The sequence below is a fragment of the Theropithecus gelada genome, chromosome 14 (genome assembly GCF_003255815.1).
Source record: "Theropithecus gelada isolate Dixy chromosome 14, Tgel_1.0, whole genome shotgun sequence".
Taxonomy (NCBI): Eukaryota; Metazoa; Chordata; class Mammalia; order Primates; family Cercopithecidae; genus Theropithecus; species Theropithecus gelada.
In genome coordinates, this window is record NC_037682.1 from 56,944,500 (window position 1) to 56,965,566 (window position 21,067).

The 21,067-nt window shown below is 41.1% G+C and overlaps 1 protein-coding gene across 12 annotated transcripts in view; it reads left to right on the forward strand.

The window, feature by feature from the left end:
- The first annotated feature begins 14,473 nt into the window (after positions 1-14,473).
- STK33 (serine/threonine kinase 33) overlaps positions 14,474-21,067 on the forward strand; it is a 218,642-nt gene continuing 212,048 nt past the window's right edge. For 9 of the 12 annotated variants that reach the window (XM_025358063.1, XM_025358056.1, XM_025358057.1 and 6 more), the window contains exon 1: positions 14,474-14,680. The gene's annotated coding sequence lies outside the window, so the exon portion shown is untranslated. Of the gene's footprint in view, positions 15,019-21,067 lie in introns of all 12 variants that reach the window. The other 3 variants (XM_025358067.1, XM_025358053.1, XM_025358054.1) reach the window with 3 other exon arrangements.

A 21,067-nucleotide genomic window follows, 5' to 3' on the forward strand; every position in this document is an offset into this window, starting at 1 on the left:
AACACCACAGCCTCGGTCTTGCCCCAGCCTAAGGGCTAAGGCCTGATGCTGGAGGAAGCAGTTGTTTGTATCTAGGGCTCCTCATTTGTTCCAGTGGTTCCCATTTGTGGTGTGGCCCACTGACAATGTTGCTTTATATTAAAGATTCTGCCAAGGCAGTGCCTCTGTGACTTTTGAAATTTATTAACTAGGGCCAGGCATGCTGGCTCACATCTGTAATCTTAACACTTTGGGAGGCTGATGTGGGAGGATCGTTAGAGCCTAAGAGGTTGAGGCTGCAGGGAGGGAGCCACGATTGTCCTACTGTACTACATCCTGGGTGACAGAGCGAGACCCTGTCTCAATGAAGACATAAAAAGTAAATTTTATTAATTAGCTTAATAAAGCATTCATTCTCTCTCCTACATAAACTGAATCTCTGGTAACCAAATAATTTATGAGGGAAAGTTTCTCTTTTAAAAAGTTTTCACAGTAATTGAAGAGGGACTGATAGATTTAAAATATCACCATTTTTTTAGCCCTCAATGAATGAATGAATCTAGGGAATGATCATCTACGGCTGCTCACATCACCAAAAAAGAGACGATCAGACATTGTATGTCTCCTGATTGAAGAACACAACATCATCTATAAGGAATTTATAAACAAATAGAATCCGAACCTAAACAAGTCTCTACATCTACGAATTTACAGATTAATTTCCAATTGACAGGAAATGAAGAAAATAGAGGAACACCTTAAATGACTTCACAAGGATCCACTCAGCAAAATCCAGTTTCCGAGGACGACAGAAGAAACAACTTGGTTTACATTACAAAGGGAAAAAAGGAAGATGGAGGGGAAACCTTAAAGAGCCTTAAAAAGCATATAAACCAATTGCAATATATAGAATTTATTTGCGTCTTGGTTTAAACACACTAAAAATATCATGAGACAATTGAGAACATTTGAAGAGATGATGGCTGAGAACTGTCCAGAAGTGATGAATGACATGAATTCATAGCTATAAGATGTTGAACAAAATACACTTGAAAAATAAAAAGAAACTTGAAACATATTGCAATGAAACTGTAGAACACTCACGACAGGGAAGATCCTACCAACAGCAGAGGGGAAGATGTAAATGTTACCTTCCAATGGTTCTAGCACTCTTCTCCTTCTGAGTGCGTGGGAAGATTGCACTACTGCACACCACTTACTTATTTCAGGTGTATTTATGAGACTTGAATTGGCCAATGAGAGTAGCAGTGATGTAGGTCATTGCTATGTTGAATAGAACCAGTGCTTGATTCTCTGTTTAATTTCTCTCTTCCCTTACTGAGGTGACTCTGAAAGCATGCACTGATATGAAGATGCTTATGTCTGAACCAGTCTGGTGTGCTGTGCTAATACATGGATAACATATGCTTTGCAATATTTTCCATATCTGCAGCAAATTTTGCATGAATGAGGACTTTTGTTGTAAGTCAGTGAGAATTGTGTGTTATTCATTACTGCAGAATAAGCTGGCCTATAGTACAAAGAAGCTTGGGTTTCCTTGGGGAAAAAAATCAATAACGAAACACTAACATCCAACGCACTGGCCTAGCAAGCAGGTAGCAAGGAAACTGATATTAGTGACTAGAAGGATAGTGATTCATGTTATGCAGTGGAAAAACATTTGGTAAAACTATAGTCTGAGATAACTTGGGAGGCACATCACGTACATAATGAATTTCAACAGAGGGGAAGAGATTGGAAAACAACATTGGTAGCCTACATTGGTTGATATTCTGTTTATCAAGCTATTTCAAGAAAGACATGAGTTCAGAAAAGAATTGCCCTGTTTTTAAGGAGTGAAAGAAAATACATAGTATACAAAAATCCAAGGACTTAGGTTTTTGAAGAGGTAATTGCTTCTTGACACTGAAGACTAAGATAAAATTTAGAGTTGAAAGCCCATTAAGATTCAGCCTTGAGGTAAGGATCATATTAAAAATATTGGCATAATATTCATTGTTAAAACCTTTGAATGGATCAAGGTACTTCAGGGAAAATAACAAATTAAGAATATAGTGTGCAGTAAAATCTTTTAGCTGGATAACATTCAGGGAAAAAAATTCTAAGGACGTAGCTTTTCCACCAAAGCCTGTGTGGAGGGAGGAGGAGGAGAGGGATAGAGAGAGACAGAGAGAGAGAGAGAGAGAGGGCGCAAAGCATGGGCATGTGAACTCCCCTTATCTTTGGCTTTGCTTTCTATGATTTCAGTTGCCTGTGGTCAATGGCAGTCTGAAAATATTAAATAGAAAATTCCAGAAATAAACAATTCATGAGGTTTAAATTGCACACTATTCTGAGTAGTATGATGAGATCTCTTACCCCCACTCCATCCCACCCTGTCCTGCCAGGGACATGAATCATCACTTTTGTCTGGTGTATCCACTATATATACTACCCACCCTTAGTCACTTAGTAGCCTTCTCAGTTATTAGCTCAACAGATCATAAGAAGAAGGGTAAGTACAGTACAGTAAGATTTTTGAGAGAGAGACCACATTCACATAACTTGTATTACAGTAGATTGTTACACTTTTTCTATTTTATTATTAGTTATTGTTAGTTTCTAGCTGTGCCTAATTTGTATATTAAACTTCATCATAGGTATGTTGGGAAACAACAGTATACAGTATGTTGGGTTCAGAACCATCCATAGTTCAGGCATCCACTGAAGATCTTGGCACATATCCCCTGTGAATAGGGTAGAATTACTGTAGTTCTCAAAAATAATTGTGGGTATAGCTTTCGGCCAGTGATGCTGCCTGCATTTAAATAGATAGACACATAATGAGGTGTGTTTGTTTGTTTGTTTGTTTTGAGATGGAGTCTTGCTCTGTGGCCTAGGCTGTAGTACAGTGGCAAGCTCTCAGTTCACTGCAGCCTCTGCCTCCTGGGCTCAAGCAATTCTCCTGCCTCATCCTCCTGAGTAGCTGGGATTACAGGCGCCCGCCACCATGCCTGGCTAATTTTTGTATTTTTAGTAGAGATGGGTTTTCACCATGTTGGCCAGGTTGCTCTCAAACTCCTGACCTCAGGTGATCCGCCTGAGGTCTCCCAAAGTGCTGGGATTACAGGTGTGAGCCACCGTGCCCGGCCCATCATGAGGTTTTTAGAGTGTTTTACTGCCAGGGGAATTATGAGCCTAGACTAACAGAAAACAATAACTGTTGAAGACATTAAATGGCTCTTGGGCTTTCAATCATCTATGATAGAGAATGCCCAGGCTCTTAACACGCCTAAGAGTTGAGAAGGCTGCTCAATCCCCAAAGAAGTTTATGCCGCAAGCCCCACATCAGCAGGGACACTAAAACGGGAAGAACCTCTTAGAGGGCAGAACCAAGGGATAAGGAGAACAACAGACAAGGGAGCTACTTCCAGGGACCTGAATCAGAAAATAATGAATAATTCCCGAACAGACTAGGAAGCCCTCAAAATATTTGCCCAGTTGGATTTCAGAATTGCCATAGCCAATGACTCCTGTTTGCCTCCCATTCTTCCCCTTTCCTACATGGAATGTCTTTTTTTGTTCTATAATCTACCTTTCAAAATCTTTACTCATCTTTTAAAAGTCACGTCATTTGTCATCACCTCTAGAATTTCTCCCTGTTATTCCGGAGAACACAACTCTCTCATCCTTCTCTTGCTCTGCTACAGGGACACCTGGGAGTCTCCTGTCCCTGCCCCCACACCCCCAGAGAGTCATAGATATGGAAGAAGCACCAAACCCCTAGTCATCCTCGACTCTTTTCCCTCTGCCTGGAAGGCTCTACCGCCAAAACTTCTTAAGGTTGGGGTTGGCCCCAATCACCCTTTAGATCTTAGCTTACACCCCTCCTCAGAGAGCTTTTCCGAACCACACAATCTGAAGCAGACCCAGGCATTCTCTCTCACATTCCTGTTTTATTGTCATCATAGCACTTACTATGATGTATGTTTATCTTTTTCTATTTGTCATCATAGCACTTACTATGATGTATGTTTATCTTTTTCCTCGTCTTGTGTTCTTGCTCACTGTCCGAGTCACAGAGGGTGTAAGCTTCCCTGACAGCAGAAATCTTGCTCGGATCCTGGAACAGTGCCTGTAGTTGCTCAAGTATCACTTGAATGTATAACTCCGGTCTCCGTCAGCCAACTCCCCATTTCACTAGGAACATAAGTCTTAAGAAGACTTGTCCAAGGTTCCTCATGAGTCATTGGTGGTGTCCGCACTAGAACTCAGGCTTGCGACTCAGGTATCTACCGGATCTTTCAAAATGTCTAGGGCTGAAATAGTTCCTGGACGCCAGACAACTGGCAGAGTGAGAGAGGTCCAAGGTTCATTCCCCGTGTTGCAGTGTGCTGGAAGCCCCATAGGTGGCGCCAGTGGCACTCATTTAGCTCCAGGAAACGTCAGAAAACTTGTTAACGGTTAACCCCTAGGGGGAAATTTTGATGAGGAGCAGGATAGTTGCATAGTCTTAAATTGTCTCTCCATTGACTGCTCATTGTTGTGCAGGAAAAGTTGTGAGGGAGGAAAAAATATACAGCAATTGGAGTACTACACAGTGGAGAAATCAGATACGATTTTGATTGTGTGCTCAAAATAACATCACCAAAAAGGGGCAGGTGGACATACTGTGCACCCAGATGTAATGCCGTGAGAAGGACCTGAATCTCATCACAGAGAAACATCAGGCAAACCCAAAATGAAAGACGTTATATCAAGTAAAGGCAGGGGATAGGGGACTGGATTCTTTAAAAATGTCCCTGTCATTAAAGACAAAGAAAAGCTAGGAAAATGTTCAGGTTCAAGGAGGCTAAAGAGACGTGACAGCTAAATGCAATTCCTGACCCTATATTGGGTCCTGTAGTGGAGTGAGGAAAATGTAATAGAGAGGACATTCTTGGGTCAACTGAAAAAATGGGATATAGAGAGTAAATGAAATAATTGTATCAATGTTAAATGTACTAAAGTTGATAACTGAACTGTGGTTATATAATTGAATATTCTCATTTTTAGAAAATATGCACTGGAGTATTTAGAAGTCAAAGGCCTTAGTGTATGTAACTCACCCACAAATAGTACAGAACAAAACTGTAGATGTGTATCTTTTTTTAATTAAACACACACACACACACACACACACACACACAGAGAGCGCTATAAAAAAAGCAAATGGTGTAACATCTTCTTCTTTTTTTTTTTTTTTTTTTTTTTGAGAAGGAGTCTTGCTCTGTGGCCAGGCTGGAGTGCAGTAGTGTGATCTTGGCTCACTGCAACCTCCGCCTCCCGGGTTCAAGCGATTCTTCTGCCTCAGCCTCCTGAGTACCTGGGCCTACAGGCACGCACCACCACACCCAGCTAATTTTTAGTAGACACAGGGTTTCACCATGTTGGCCAGGATGGTCTCAATCTCTTGACCTTGTGATCCGCCCACCTCGGCCTCCCAAAGTGTTGGGATTACAGGCGTGAGCCACCATGCCCAGCTGGTGTAAAATCTTAATAGGTGAATCTGGGTGAAGGACATATGGGGCCAGACACGGTGGCTCACATTTTTTTTTTCTTTTAAAATTATTGATTCAAATATATTGAGGGGATACAAGTGCAGGTTTCTTACATGCATGTATTGTGTGGTGCTGAAGTCTGGGCTTTTGGTGTATCCATCACCTGAATAGTAAATATTGCACCCAATAGGTTTTTCAACCCTCAACCCCTCCCACCTTTTGTATTCCCTAGTATCTATTATTTCACTCAACATGTCCATGTGTACACATGTTTAGCTCCCACCTGGGTGGCTCACACTTTTAATCCCACAGCTTTGGGAGGCCAAGGTGGGAGGCTCACTCTAGCCCAGGAGTTTGAGACCAGCATGGGCAACAAAGCAGGACTCCATGCTTGAACCCAGGAGGTTGAGGCTACAGTGAGCCATGATCATGCCATTGTACTCCAGCCTGGACGACAAAGCAAGATTCTCTATTAAAAACAAAAAACAAAAAACAAAAAACAGGCTGGGCGTGGTGGCTCACACCTGCAATCCCAGCACTTTGGGAGGCCGAGGAGGGCAAATCATGAAGTCAGGAGTTTGAGACTAGCCTGGCCATCATGGTGAACTCCCGTCTCTACTAAAAATACAAAAAATTGGCTGGGCATAGTGGCGGGCGCATGTAGTCCCAGCTACTCGGGAGGCTGAGGCAGGAGAATCACTCGAACCTGGGAGGCAGAGGTTGCAGTGAGCAGAGATTGTGCCACTGCACTCCAGCCTGGATGACAGAGTGAGACTCCGTCTCAAAACAAAACAAAACAAAAAGATATATGGGCATTTAAAAAAACTATTTTAATTTTCATAACTTTTCTGTAAAAGTTTGAAGTTATTTCCAAACAAAAATTTAAGAAGAAAAAAAGAATTAAATGATAGTGATCCCAGGTAGCTCCTCTGCCCACCCCTCTTTCTGTTGCACAATTCAGAGTCTGTGTCCTGCCTCATTAGAGTGTGTCTTCTGCTGTCTCCTTTGCTTCCATCATTTCTCTTCTGATAGGACTGTGTTTGGCTTAGAGGCCTAGGCTGGAGGGGAGGAGCCACTTTTGTCTATGGCTGGAAAATGCCACTGAAGCTTTCGTAAGAGGATGTGCAGAGGCACTGGAGGCCTCTGAGTCCAGACTTCACCTCTACTCTGCCCTCAAGGAACTAAGGCCACTGGAAGCAGTCAGGCTCTAGCTGGGTTTCCCCGACCATTCTGAACAGGCATCTGGTATCTGAGGGGACTCAGCAGGACTGGGTGTGTTAAGAGCCTTGGCAGTATGGGGACAGGAAGGGCTTCGCTATCTTTTCCCTCTGCTTACAGTTTCTTGGAGGTGGCACAATCCATCTTCTTTTAAGAGCCCAGGCATGCCAGACACCCAGAAACCTCAGGAGTCCTTCCAGTCTTCCTATGATCTACTTTGCATTAAATTATCAACATTGGATATCAGTGACAGGGTGGTAGAAAGTGTGCCCCAGATCTGACCCTGCATTCTTTCCTGGGATGATTTCTGGTGGCTTTCCCTCTGTGTCTATATCCTTCACATGTGGGTAAAAGGGACTTTGTCCATCCATTCCCATGCTTGAGCCTGGCTGGGCTTGCCCCTCACTCAGCTCTTCTCACAGGACAAGAAGATCAATCTCTGCAGTCACCTGGTGGAAAACTGGTGAGGGTCTAGACTAAGGCTCCAGCTCCCTTTACTCACGTGTTAGAAAGCAGAAAAAAATTACTCCCTTTTATCTGTGCTCAGTAAACGAAGTTCTTGACCATGAAATTCCGTAGACGTAGCCAAACAATGTTTCGATGAATGAATCAAACTTCCAAGTGAATGGTGTTTTTATCATGAGATAATCGCAAGACTATTAGCTTTAGTTACGCTCTTGGCCAACTTTGTTTCCGGGAACCTTAAAGGCTGTTTAAGGCTGACTTGCACTCATAGCATGTTACAGGTAAGGGAGGCAGTGATGTCAAACGGTCAGGAGCACAGCCCCTGGAACAGACAGCCCGGATGGGACTCACACATACTAGCCATGTGGTGTTGGACAAGTTGATCCTGCAGACTGTACTTCTGTTTCTTCATCAGTACCTTCCTCATGGAGTTATTGTAAGAATTAAATTAAAATACATAAAGCATTTGGGACAGTGCCTAGGCACAGAATTAGTGATATTATTAGGTGGGTTAGCAGTACCTAGTATTTTATTAAAACTAAGGCACATAAATGTAGGTACTTTCTTGGTTCTTCAGGAAAGTGTCAACAAAAGGTTTTTATGCCACAATATCAGGACTGCTACCTGGCTAACAGCAATAGTAATATGTAATCAGAGGAAACCCGATTTCCAAGAAGTTAAAAAGTGAAAAAAAATGTGGTTTTAGAATCTGTAAAATATGAAACATTATTTAGTTTTTACTTTTTAAATTAAGATGTCACTAATATACTATACAATTCATCTTTAATTTTTATTTATTTTTTATCTTTAGAGAGAGACAAGGTCTTGCTCGGTTGCGCAGGCTGGAGTGCAGTGGTGCGATCATAGCTCACTGCAGCCTCAAACTCCTGAGCTCAAATGATCCTCCCACCTCAGCCTCTCAGGTAGCTGGGCCTACAGATGCACACCATCATCTGCATGTGCATCAGCTAATTTTAAATGTTTTTTTGTAGAGATAGAGTCTTGCTCTGTTGCCCAGGCTGGTCTGAAACTCCTGGCCTCAAGCGATCCTCCCACCTCGATCTCCCAAAGCTCTGGGATTACAGGTGTGAGCCATTGCACCTGACCAGAATTTACCTTTTTAAAGAGCACGGTTCAGTGGCTTTTAGAATATTACAAGGTGAACAGCCATCAACACGGTCTGATTTTAGAGTATTTTCATCACCCCAAAAAGAAACTACATAACTGTTAGCAGTCTTCCCCAATTCCCCATTTTCCCTGTCCTGGCAACTGCTAACTTATTTTCTATATATATAAATTTGCCTATTGTGGACATTTCATATAAATGGAATCATACCATATATGGCCCTTTGTGTCTGGCTTCTTTCATTTAGCGTAATGTTGTCAGGGGCATCCATATTGTAGTATGTGTCAGTACTTCATTTTTTTTATGGTCAAATAACATTCCATTGTATGGATATACTGTCTTTGCTTATTTTATTCATTAATTGTTAGATGTTGGGTTGTTTCCTCTTTTTGACTATTATGAATAATGCTGCTGTGAACATTCATGTATAAGTTTTTGTGTGGACATGTTTTTTATTCTTTTGGTCATATACCTAGGAGTGGACATATAATAATGCTATGTTTAATCATTTAATGAACTGCCATAGTGCTGTGAACATTCATGTATAAGTTTTTGTGTGGACATTTTTTTTTATTCTTTTGGTCATATACCCAGGAGTGGTCATATAATAACTCTATGTTTAATCATTTAATGAACTGCCAGAGTGTTTTCCAAAGCAGCTGTACTGTTTCACATTCCCATCAGCAATGTATGAAGGTTCTAGTTTCTCCACATCCTCACCAACACTTGTTATTCTCCAGATTTTTTATTATAGCCCTCCTAGTGGGTGTGATGTGATATCTCATTATGGTTTTAATTTTATTTATTTATATTTTTAGAGATGGGAGTCTTGCTATGTTGCCCAGGCTGGACTCCAACTCCTGGGCTTGATCGATCCTTCTGTCTCAGCCTCCCAAGTAGCTGGGCTAGCACATACCAGTATGCCAGCTGGTATCTCATTATGGTTTTGATTTGCATTTCTCTGATGATTAATGTTGCTGAGCATCTTTTCCTGTGCTTATTGGCCATCCATTAGTATACCTTCTTTGGAAAAATGTCTACTCAGATCCTTCGCCCACTTTAACACTGGGTTGTCTTTCTTACTGCTAAACTGTAGGAGTACTTTACAAAATGCAATTGAGATACTAGACCACTAGCAGATATATGACTTGCAAATATTTTCTCCTTTTCTGTGGGTTATCTTCTAACTCTCTTGATAGTGTTCTTTGAAACACGAAAATTTTAATTTTGATGAAGTTCAATGTATCTGTTTTTTTTTCTTTTGGTTGCTTTTGCTTTAGGTTCTGTATCTAAGAAACCGTTGCCTAATCCAAGGTCACGAAAATTTATACTTATGTTTCTTCTAACAGTTTTACAGTTTTAGCTCTTATATTTAGGTCTTTGACTCACTTTGAGTTAACTTCTATATTTCATGTGAGGTATAGTCTAAATTTACTTCTTTGCATGTGGATATTCAGTTTTCCCAGCACTATTTGTTGAAAAGACTACTCTTTCCCTCATTGAATTGCCTTGGCATCTTTGCCAATTGACCATAGGTAAGTGGGTTTATTTCTGGAATCTCAATTCTACTTCATTGATCTTTATGTCTATTCTTATACCGGTATGACCCAGCCTTTTTTTTTTTTTCTTGCCCTGTCTTACAGTGCTGAATGATCTAGTCTTGATGACTGTAGCTCTGTAGTAAGTTTTGAAATCAGGAAGTGTGAATCTTCCAACTTTGCTTCTATTTTTAAGACTGTTTTGCCTGTTCCGGGTCCCTTTCATTTCTATATAAATTTTAAGATCAGATTGTTAATTTCTGCAAAAAAGACCACTGAAAATTTGATAAGGATTGTAATGAACTTGTGGATCAGTTTGGGGAGCACTGCTGTCTTAACAATATAAGTCTTCCAACCCATGAACATTTGGCGTGCACCAACTTGAACTCTAATTATTATCTAACAAAAAAAGCTAGTTTAGATATCCAAAATTGATGAGACACACTGAGTTAATTGCCAAATGTTTATTTCATTTTTGAGCTATATGGATAAGGTATAGTTTTATTTTGTCAAAGTAGGGAAAGAGAACAAATGGAAAGACATATAAATTCGTAGAGCCTATCAGTAATCAGAGAAAGATCTCAATAGGAAAAAGTTACACTTTGTGTTATATACTTCTCAAAGATATGTTCCCATTTAAGAAATCTTGCCAGGAACGGTGGCTCACACCTGTAATCCCAGCACTTTGGGAGGCAGAGGTGGGTGGATTGCATGAGTTCAGGCATTCAAGACCTGCCTGGGCAACAAGAAGAAACCCTGTCTCTATAGAAAATACAAACATTAGCCAATCGTGGTGGTGCATGACTGTGGTCCCAGCTACTTGGGAGACTGAGGTGGGAGGATTGCTTGAGCCCAGGAGGTTGAGGCCGTAGTGAGCTGAGATCGTGCCACTGCACTCTAGCCTGGGTGACAGAGTGAGACCCTGTCTCAAAGAAAAGAAAGAGAAAGAGAAAGAAAGAAAGAGAGAGAGAGGGAGAGAGGGAGGGAGAGAGGGAAGGAAGGGAGAAATCTTAATATAACACATAATAATCTAAGCATCTCTTGTTTTATGGAACGAAAAAATTATAGGGGTTTTTTTTCTTATATAGAGTCTCTTAAAATTTTTTGAATAGCAGAGATAACCTTATTACATGTATAAATCCACTGCTTCTTGACTTAAGAAAACTGAAATCCTCCACTCACCCCACAAATTCTGGTATTTTTACAACAGGGTCAGCAAACCCAGGGACAAACTGTGCTAATTGCTTCTGTGTTTTGTTTTATTGACAAACTTCAATTCTGGCTTCTCTTCCTTAAATGTCAAGCAGTTTGATATTGCACTGTAACAATAACGTTACCATAGAGTGTTTAAGTAAATAACATATAAATAACACTTGTTGCTAGTGGTGACATTAATAATTACAGGAATAGAATGAGAGCAGACTGTTGTGTAGTAATGACCCCTAGAATACACTGAGTTCCTTGGCAGTGTTAAGAATTTGTCATGTTAGTGGTCAAGGTGTTGCAATCCATTATCTCACTGAGAATTGATGACTTCAGCTATGGTTACTAGCCCTAATATTTAATGCAGCTGCCTTGAGCGACTTGAATGCTTAAAAAAATGGTCTAAGGCATTATGTCAAGAGTTACCCAAGGAAACTGAGGATCTTCGTGTATATATTTTAGGGAATCAAGTACATTTTACTTTATTGTATAGTTCCTCTGGTTCCTCTCTATAAATAATAGTGACATTTGCACACTGGAAATGAATATTTGTCTATTTGTCAGTCTATCTATCCACCTATTTACCTATCCATCTATGTCTTACCATGTTCAACAAAGTCTCTTTCCTTCAACCCTCCCCTCCCTTTCTCTCCTCTCCCCTCCCCCTCCCTCCTTCCTTCCCTTCCTTCTTCCTTCTTCCCTCCCTTCCTTTCTTCTATTAAATCTTTTATTTATTAATTCCATAATGTTTACTAACTAGCTACTAAGTTCCAGGCACTGTTCCCAGGCACTAGGAACAAGCAATAAATAAAGAGGCCAGGTCCATGCTGTCTTAGAACTTAGCTTCTGGTGAGGAAACAAAGAAAATAAGCAGCTTGTTTTAGATGGTGTTAAGTGCTCTAAGACAACAAAGCAGGGTGATGTGATAGACTGTGGTGTGGGGCTATTTTAGGTAGGAAGATCAAGGAAGGCTTCTCTGAGGAGGTGGCAAGTGAGCTGAGATCTGAATGATGAGAAGGAACCAGGCTTGAGGAGCTACAGAGGCAGAGCCTTACAGAAAGAGGAAACAGCTAGTACAAATATTTGAAGCAGTTTAAAATAATAGTCAATACAACAAAAACATACAAAAAGATAAAAGTAGGAATGAGGGGAAATGAAAGAGAACAGGAGAAAGTTGTGATGCAGATATGCAAACTGTAGTTTGACAAAGTTATTAAAATTGAGTTGCAAATTTGGGTGCTGTCTTCCTAGAAGTCAAGGTGAAAGGGAAATGTGATCAATCTCATGGTCTGCTTTCTTTATAAAGAAAAGTCATGTCAGTGTCTCTAGGGAAAGTATTGTTTTCTGGCACTCAGGATTGAAATATATTTCTTGCACTGACCCTCTTAAACAGGGCATATAGGTGATTACATTAGTGTGGTAGGCCCCTCCTCCCAACTCCAAAGACTTGGAAATACTATGTGGAATTCAAAGGCAGGAATACAATTCATTTCAGAAAATACCATGACTAGGAATAGAAAGCTGTCAGAACTCTTTTGGTCTCTTCTCTCTGTATATCTTTTTCAACCTTCCTGTTCGTTTCTCATTTTCCCCGCAGCCTAGTTTTCTGCATTTCTTTTGGCCACATGGCGGAAAAGTATGTCTGTTGACAGCCTCTGATTTTCTATTTTAAAGATGTTTCTATGTTTCCACATTAGCTTCCTAGAGAAAGACTGAAATCTCTCCATCCTAATTCCAAATTCCTGGGAGAGAGGGATATGATTGCCTTATCTTGAGTCAGGTCCCTACTATTAGAGCAATCAACTGTAGCCAGGTGGCCTGGTTACCTTGTCTGAGGATCCAGGGCTAGTTTCCAGAAAAAGACATCTGGTTATACTGCTGTTTTTAAAATGCAACTTGCATTGAAGGTCAAGAAACCATCAGTGGGTAGACACTAGTCTTCAAAAGAGATTAAAAGTATCAGGGTGCATAGCATGTGATGCAGGTAATGTTTTATAAAACTTGTTTCAGCTATTAAATATATGAATACATGTGTATTGAGTGATAATGTAAAACATATTTATTTTGATGGATTGTGCTCAAAAAAGTTTGAAAAGCTCTGGACTAGACAAGTTGGTAGGATTCTGCTATAGAGATGTAATAAACAACATTCTTCAAGTAATCCCTCGAGGAAATGTAGAGGTATCATGAATATTTTTTAAACAGCATCTCTTAATATAAGCAAATGGCATAGTGCTAAACATGACTTGGTGCAGGCAATGTTGCAATGGTGAAGACGAAGTGGTACAAACATACAGTTTTTTGATGGTCTGGTTTAATCCAGGGCAAAACATAGTCCAGTGGTTGTTTTTGCTTTTCGAGTCAGGGCTGGCTATCACCCAGGCTGGAACCTGTCAATATGTTACCTTATATACAAAGGGCACTTTACAGATGTGATTAATGCCCTTAAGATGGGGGAGGCTATCCTAGGAGATCTTTTTTAATCTCCTAGAGGCTAGTACCTAGTAGTACGTCATTATATGGTAGGTTTCTTGCAGCCCTTTGGTGGCCAGGTAGTTCTGAATTTTGTAGAGACGGGGGTCTCCCAGTGTTACCCAGGCTGGTCTTGAAGTTCTGGGTTCTAGCAATCCTCCTGCCTTGGCCTCCCAAAGTACTGAGATTATCGGTGTGATCCACTGTGCCCGGCCTAGTCCAGTGGTTTGAAGTTTGAAGTTTGAAGTTACCAGTCACCCATTATGACCATTTTGAGTTTTTTGATGAAAAGGACTGGATGAACTAGTTGCCAAATGTACCCTCCCCGCAAGCAATACAATGAATCCACCTGCCGTGGTATCAAGTTACTTGCTACCAATCAGTCTAATTTTAGAAAACATCTGCCTCAAATAACTAGGCTAGTATTAGGAGAGTTGAATTTCTTTCCCACAGCTGCTAAAGAGTAGGACCCAGGACCACAGAAGCCATTCCTAGTTCAGGCCAATAAATGCATTAGCATACAGCTGGACCCTCTGTTGCATGGGGCAGGCATTCAGATGGTTCTTATAGGTTTGCAGCTAAAACATATCCCTGAGAATTGTCATTTGATCTGTCAGTCTTCTCAGCCCCTGCCTGGGGACAAACACCCTCCCCGCAGCATTTTCCCGTCTTTTTAGGCCAGCTCCCCACCCACTGCAGTTCAAGGCTTGCAGCCCTAGCTCCAACGGGCTGGGGGTTGAGGGCTTGACCCCGAGCGAGAAGAGTGGCCTGAGCATCAATCACCTCAGTACTGTGATATTCCTACTACAAAGCTTTATTTTACATAACATACGGCTGCTCTTCTGTGCCCCAGAAGGGATATTAGGTCCGTTTCTAAGGGGAGCTGCCCTTGGGCGCGCCTGGGGCTGCACTCGGGGCACGTGGGCGCCGTTGTGCAGCCGGCACCTCTGGGCCAGCCCCGCGGCTTGGAGAAGGGGCTTTGCACCCGCCGCCGCTCTTTGTCCCCGCGCGGCCCCCGTCCACCGGCCTGCGGCTGTTCTGCGGGCCGAAAAGTTTCTCCCGGTGCAGAATTCTGGGCTCAGCGACAGCCTGCGCCAAGTGTGCGCACCTGTAGGAGACCCGCCCGTCCGCCGGCCGCGGTGAGTGGTCCCTGGAGTCACAGCTCAGGGCGGGCCCGCGGGATGGGGCGGGTGGCCCGGGGCGCAGCCGGCCCAGGCCGTTGCTATGGCAACGTAGTGGGCAAACGGGCCTCTGGGTCTCTCGCTGCCGGTCGGCTGGCGACCCCCCAGCGGAGGGACCGGGCTGAACCCGCGGACCCCTCCGAGTGTCTCCTGGGACCCAGCCGTTGGGACCCCATTTCCCCCGGGTCCGGTATTTGGGGTGGTCTCTGTCTGCCCCGGTTCATCTCCACCGTCTCACCTCCACCCCATCTTGGGACGTGAAACTTTTTGAAAGTATAAAGCGAACTTACTGTAGGGTAAGTGTGTGCGAAACATCCTTAGAACTTCTGAAGTTGTGTTTCTTTCTTTTTTTTAAATCTCCTAGAGCCTGGTACCTAGTAGGACCTCATTATATGGTAGGTTTCTTGTTGCCCTTAAGATAGTCTCTTACACCTAGAGGATGCACATAGGAGGTGATAGGATGACATAAAGCAGCCCCGTACTGGCTGTGTGGACAGGTAATTTAAGCACTCTCCCTCAGCTTCCTAAATGTAGACTATAATTTCTCATAAGGTCGTGGGTTTCAGTGAACCTATATGTGAAGCTCTTTTGTGAACCGTACATGTAAAAAGCACTTGAGCATTAGTTGTAAGGGATATTTGCATGCTAAAAGTGGTCTGGTGCTCCCCGTCCCATATCACCAGCTAAGGAGGACCTTCTTTTTTGACCACCAAATGACTCCAATATCCAACCAGAAAATAGGATGGTCCTGCCTTGGAAGAGGGCTCTGTGAATGGAAAGGAACAACAGCAAGTTTTGAACCTAAACTCTTTCCTTGTTGTCCAGGCCCATGCCTTTAGACTGTGATGGATATGCAGATATATCGCACATTTAAATTTTTAGCTCGTGTAAATCTCAGTTGCACTCTCAATGAGTCATACCAACCTCTATCTAGTTTGCAAATCAGAAATCTTGGCCTCATCCTTGATACCTCGTACTTTCTTCCTTTCCATATCTAAACAATCGTCAAGTTCTATTCATTTTATCTATCTTCAAACCAAATCTCAAATCTATCTGAGTATCTGTGTCTCTGCTACTATCACCCTAGACCAGTGTACCATTATCTGTTGTCCAGTAGTAGCCTCTTAACTAATCTAAAGGTATTTACCCTTTCCTTTCAATATTCCCATCCATTCTTTGCCCTGCAGCAGCAGTAGTGTTTTAACAACTAAAGTTTGATTATGCTACCTCCCCCCGTCCTCTAGCTCAAAATCCATCATGGCTTCTGGTTATTCTTAGGATAAAGACAAAACTCTTAATGTGGCCTAGAAGTTGGGTGACCGTGTACATGACCATCCAGACCAAGATATTTTTGAGAGTAATAGAAAGTACCAGGCTGACCAACATGGTGAAACCCTGTCTCTACTAAAAAATACAAAAATTAGCTGGGTATGGTGGTGCATGCCTGTAATCCCAGCTTCCCAGGAGGCTGAGGCAGGTCTGAGAATCGCTTGAACCCAGGAGGCAGAGGTTGCAGTGAGCCGAGATCATGCCACTGCACTCCAGCCTGGGCAACAGAGTGAGACTTTGTCTCAAAAAAAAAAAAAAGTTATTATTTATACTAGGACAAAAGGTCTAACCTGGGTCTCTGTCAGGCAAACTGAGGCAAATGGTTATTCTACATTGGCTTCTTTTCAGACTTTTGTGCCATTTTCCCTCCTACACAGGGCTGTTGCATATGATAGTCTCCCTGCCAGATGTGCTCTTCCTTCTTCTCTTCTAACTCTTATTCACATCTCAGATCAAATATTTCCTCAGGAAAACTGCTTCTGACTGTCTAGGACAAACCTGCTTAACATAGGTTCTTCTGACACCAGTGATTTCTCCTTAGTAGCACTTAATCACAATCGCAATTTAAAATTTGTCTGTGTAAATACTTGAATGATAAGCATTTTCCTATGTCATTAAACAGTCTCTGAAAATATCACATAGTGGTTAGGAGCACAGGCGGACAGCTTAGATCTGAATCCCAGCTCTGTCACAATTCCTTATCTGAAAACTTATGATGCTAGTTGTGTTTTAAAATTCAGAATTTTCACTTTATCGGAAGATGACATGGTATAGACCCTGTATCATGTCTAGTGGGATCTGGGGCAGCACCTTGTAATCAAACACATTAACTTCTCTTTAGTAAAATGAATTCGCTCTAAGTAGGACAGAGATAATACATTGTTTCATTGTCAGTTTAGATCTCGTTTTGCAAATGAGTTTGCCACAGGGTTATTAAAACACTTGACTCTCGTTGGAGGCCTAGATGGGAGGATCGCTTGAGGCTAACAGTTTGATACCAGCTTGGGTAGCATAATAAGACCCATCTCTACAAAATTTTTAAAAAATTAGCTGGGCGTGGTGGTGTGCATCTATGGTCCCAGCTACTCCGAAGGCTGAGGTGGGAGGATCTCTTGAGCCCCAGAGCAAACCCCAGGCTGCAGTGAGCTATGATTGTACCACTGCAGTCCAGTCTGGGTGACAGAGTGAGACCCTGTCTCTGAAAAAAAGGAAAAAAAAAAAAAAGAAAACACTTGATTTTCTGAGATTTTTGGGTTTTAGAATTTCAGATGAGGATGAGAATTTCAGATGTGATTCTGCTTTAGTGTAACCTTGAGCCCATCATTTAACTCCTCTGGCATCAGATTCCTCAACTGTAAAATGGAGATGATACTAGCACCTGCCTATGTCACAGGCTCCATGTCATGCTGTTTTGAGAAGTAAATGAGTTAGTACATGTTAACTGTGTAGAACAGGGAATGGTCCTTCGTCAGTACTATAAAAAGGTCAGTTCTCATATCATTTTTATTAGCTCAGTAATAATCCACACTATGGATGAAACATAATTTATTTGCAATTTACTTATTGTTGAATATTTAGACTTCAAGTACAAAATGTAATAATGGATGTCTTTACACTTAAATCTTATTGCTACATTTTTGATTACTTCAGGTCAGTTCCTAGGCTGGGCATGGGGACGCATGCATGTAAAACCAGCACTTTTGGAGGCTGAGGTGGGAGGATCACTGAGGCCAGGAGTTTGAGACCAGTCTGGGCAACATAGCAAGACCCTATCTCTAAAAAAATAAAAAAATTAGCCAGGTGTGGTGGCATGCACCTGTAGCCAGCCCCTAATGCTCAGGAGGCGGAAGTGGGAGGATCTCTTTGACCCAGGAATTCGAGGCTGCAGTGAACTTGCCACTGCATTCCAGCCTGGGCAATGGAGTGTCTCAAAAAAAAAAAAAAATCAGTTCCCAAAAATGAAATTATAGGGAGGTCAAAGGACAGGGACATTGTGAATGCTCTCAAAACATCGAAACATTGCCATACTGTTTTTCAGAAAGATTATGCCAATTTACATTGCCACCGTCAGTTTTATGACACCCATATTAGCATTATTATTTTAAAAACTTTGCTAATTTCACAGATAAAAATGGCACCTCCCGGCCGGGCGTGGTAGCTCACACCTGTAATCCCAACACTCTGGGAGGCCGAGGTGGGCAGATCACGAGGTCAGGAGATCAAGACCATCCTGGCTAACATGGTGAAACCCCGTCTCTACTAAAAATACAAAAAATTAGCCGGGCGTGTTGTGGGCATCTGTAGTGCCAGCTGCTTGGGAGGCTGAGGCAGGAGAATGGCGTGAACCCGGGAGGCGGAGCTTGTAGTGAGCCGAGATCGCACTGCTGCATTCCAGCCTGGGTGACAGAGACTCCATCTCAAAAAAAAAAAAAAAAAAAAAAAAATTAAGTAAATAAATAAAAATAAAATAAAATGGCACCTCCTTATTTTAACTCACATCTGTCATTATTAATATGTTTTAAGTGTTAAGAAATCTTATTGTTAGCTATTGGCTATTTCTTTTTTGTGAATTGCCTACAAAAGCTTTTTGATGGTTTTTGTGTTAGAGTCTTAGTTTTTTCTTATCAATTGTTTAATTGTTTGATTTTTATCTTCCCCAGCCCAGGCAGGAGCCACTATTCTGGGCTTTGGCTGGAATTAGTTGGATAAATTATCCCTGGAGCATGGGGCGAGTTGTTACTTGCCTGTAGGCTACATGGCAAGGTAGAAAACTGTTTCAGAGGCTGTTTCTTGGGGGAAAAATCTGGAATCAAGACCCGGCTGATTGCTTGTTTATCTGAACTTTGAGTCAAACAGGGCTTGGAAGAAAGAGAGCATCCAGGTAGGAGGCAAAAACCGAGACAGATAAGGAAAGGCAGAGTAGTTTTCAAAGCTGGAGGAGAGAAGCTGCAATCTCTTTTTTTGCGGAGACATTGCAGTTTCCTGTATGGAGGACGAGGGAATGCTGGGGGCCCTGTCTTGGCCACACACTGAACCATGTGAACTCTTGATATAATGAGGATATTAACCCTTCGATGTGGGGCATTTTCCCCACAGTTGCCTTTTCATTTATGATGGCTTATGATTTATAGAAATTAAAACAATTTTATGTTGTCTGCCTGTTAATCTTTTCCTTTATGATCCATTGCTTTTATTCTTAGAAAGTCCTTCCCATGAAGAGAACAGCTACCTATCTGCATTTTCTTTAAAAATGTTATTTTGTAATGTCAGCAAATCAAGAGGTAAAATAAGTACAAGAAAGCTGAGTAGTGTGATGTCCAATAAAAAACCTAAAAGAGGATGATACAAAGGTGGGTACTTGTGTCTTCCTCATGTGTCCTTGAATCAAGGACTAGAAAAGAGCTTATACTGCTTGCTGTAAGGGAGATTTAGGAAGGCTGTTTCTGATAGTTGTTTGAACTGATGGCTGTTTCGACCATTGACTTATCTGTCACACATTGTAGAAGCTTATCCTTAGAGACTTACAGAAGAAGTATCCTTCTGAAAGAGAAGATATGTTCTCTGGAGCTATTTTCTACTTTTATTCATCTGATGATACTATGTAGTACTTCAAACACCTCTAGTTGTTAAATACTGAGAAATAACTTCCCTGTTTTCAAAAAGAGGCTTACAAAATGGAAAATGCAATATAAAATTAATTGCTGACTTTTTTTGGCGTTGTTAAATTGGTATGCCTTAAGATGCGATTCAGAAAGAATTTCCTTTCCTGCTAAACTCCACTATATATGAGTGAGGCTAATTGTGTTTTGTTTATCTTAGAGCTCTAGAATATGAAGAATGGACATCTTATTGTTAAGCTTTGTTAATATATATTTTCTTAGTTTATTAACTAAAATACATTGTAGAGTGCATAAGAAATGGACTAACCTCACAAATCCCACAGTTTTATTGACCTGAAGTTGTTTTATTTTAAAAGGTTTACAAGGTGAGGGGCAGTAATTTTAATAATTAGAATGTCCTTTCTACGTATAATGAACTAATGATCTTTCTTAACCATTGACTTCTCAGTTAAGGTCAATAAGGATGTGGTATTACATTAGAAATAAATTAAGAAAAAACAATTTTCTATTGATAAAGATAAGTCCACTTAGGAATACTATTATTGATCCTTATTTTTGATAAAGTTATTTAGTAAACAATATTGACTATTATAAACATTCATTCAATAAATATTTATGGGGTGCTGATCATATGCCAGGCATAGTTCTAGAATATTGTATTATATCTTTACTTTTATAGTGTATGTGTGAAAAGTTTGCTGTGATTCAGTATTCTTAACATGAGTTGATGATTATTTGGAAAAACTGGCCATTTGGACTCACACATATTAATTCAGAGACTTATAAAAAAGCCTTAAGTAAAATGTTCATGCAGTCTCCAAGGTTGAGATGTTGGAAATTGAAAGTTCTACTCTGTTACTTTGTCAGTATCATGGTAGAATGCTTGTCTACAACAGAGCTCACTGGGAGAGAATCCGTTTACCATTTACCAAAGGCAGTGCATCTGAGGCTCAGGTTCTTAGACTTGAATTCTTTCAAGTTTGTTTGCTGCCAGCAAATCTAACATCGAGGCTCTTATATCTGCTGTAAGGAGCTCAGCTTCCAAACAGGTGAAATGTTGGGAAGAAAGCAAGTATTTATCCTTGGATATTTTTCATGGAAATCCAATTAATTTTCCTCTCAGTCATCTTTATTTTGGTTTTCAGTTTATGGCAATAAAATTCAGTATTTTTCATATTTGTTATTATAAAAGTAAACACCAATATCCAGCAGTGATTTTCAAGTTAACTTCTTTATTGCTTTTCTGTCATATCTCTTTGATGGTACATATAATATGTAAACTTGGCGCCTTTTTATAGTTGCACCTCACCTTTTTTATTGAGATATGATTTACATACCATAAAATTCACCGTTTTAAAGTACGCACTAGTTAAACAGTAGTGACACTAGCAATCAT